The sequence below is a fragment of the Haliotis cracherodii genome, unplaced genomic scaffold (genome assembly GCF_022045235.1).
Source record: "Haliotis cracherodii isolate W230 unplaced genomic scaffold, xgHalCrac1.p SCAF_8, whole genome shotgun sequence".
NCBI classification, from domain to species: Eukaryota; Metazoa; Mollusca; class Gastropoda; order Lepetellida; family Haliotidae; genus Haliotis; species Haliotis cracherodii.
The window spans coordinates 40325225-40326831 of record NW_027266341.1 but is presented as its reverse complement, the minus strand read 5'-3'; positions in this window follow the sequence as shown (position 1 = coordinate 40326831).

Sequence of the window (1607 nt, the reverse complement as noted above, 5' to 3'; positions counted from 1 at the left end):
ACAGAGAACAGCTTCACTCACATGCGTAGCTGTGGCATCAATGACACGGCAGGCAATCTCTCATCACGTACAGCCGATCATTGGTTAGAGCTCCACCTCGCGGCAATCTGCTCCGTCGTTGAGGGGAGTGCTTTCATACCCTCCGCCTCAGAAAGGGACTACCTCAAGGGCTCGCGATAATTATATTCTAGCTAGTTCATTTCTTTCATTAAATGGCTGCCGAGGCGGAAATTTTTTGTATCGGAGCGTCTGTGTGGAAATGAACACGAGTAAACAGGGCAGGGCGACGGACAGACCTTAGGGGTAAAGAATGGGATTGATGGGGGCGGGGCGGGCTCTCGGGTTCGGGTAACTATCTCTGTGTTCTATGTCTTACGCAGGGCGGATGCGGTCTTTATGTGGCATTAACAAAGCAATGATCCCACATACTTGCCGGCGATTTGAGTAGTAATTCGTTGTAAATAATATGGCGGAAACAAATAAGGTTTATGATATTATTTTCTCGAATTATAGAAACATGGCCGAACCGCATTTTAGCAAGTTTGATTCGAGTCAAACACCAACTTGTTTGTCTGCTAACCAAAACATTGTTTTATATTGATTTTAAGAATATTTTTACCCTATACCTTCACAGAGAAAGTATCCCAAACTCATCCGTGGCTCTTATTACAACGGCCACTGTTGATGTATAAAAGACACAAAGTGAGTTGACAAGACATACATTCATTAAGCATCAAGACAGCCTTGTCGACATCTCCTCCACGCATCCCAATACCTCTGACTGGCGTGTGCGTTTGTGATTAGAGTAATACCCTTAAACAATTACAAGTTATGTAATTGGTAAAGGTGTCCTTAATGCTTGCTATTTTATGCTCTGAAATTGTTGCTGAGGAACAGTTACTAGTAACTTCCTAAGTACGAAATCAGGTATTTTGTACTCTGCCTTATCATGACACTGTGTAAAAAGTGACTTCTTCTGTGACGTAATACTGTAGATGGGAAGGTAGACTGAAGCCCATCTCCAAAAGATCACCTTGGCAACGAGTGACGTCTCTTGTCTGCTTCTCCTAAACTCTCCCGAGTAACACCATCTTTAATTGACATGGAACATATACCGCAAACATAATTTATTGCAAGACTCTGCATCGATTATTTCAAAATGTATCATTATGGCTATGTAGTTATTCGGAACCTGTGAATGTGCTGGTAAATGTGGCACCCTTTCTTGCTGTAACAAATGTGATATCAGTTAACGTGACATTCAATAAACATGCTCGCCGCCGATAAACCTCCCCTCTTATTGATGGAAAACATGTTGGAAATTTGCAATTAAACAAAACCATAATTCGATTTCAGCCAGAAGGCAAATGTTTGACCAGTGGTCTGTGTGCGTGGAATTTCAGCTGACCATGTATGTACAAATGACCAAATATGATACGTCACATTGTTCGATTGGCCAAACAAACGTGTTTTTGACAATATATGTGTGGACTAGTTCATATTGGATTAGTATTAGGCGCGACAGTGTGAACAAACTCAGTTTCCAGACCGTTCAGTTCAAGATGTATTTGATGTTGATGGCTTCATCGAGAAAATTGAAAATCCAC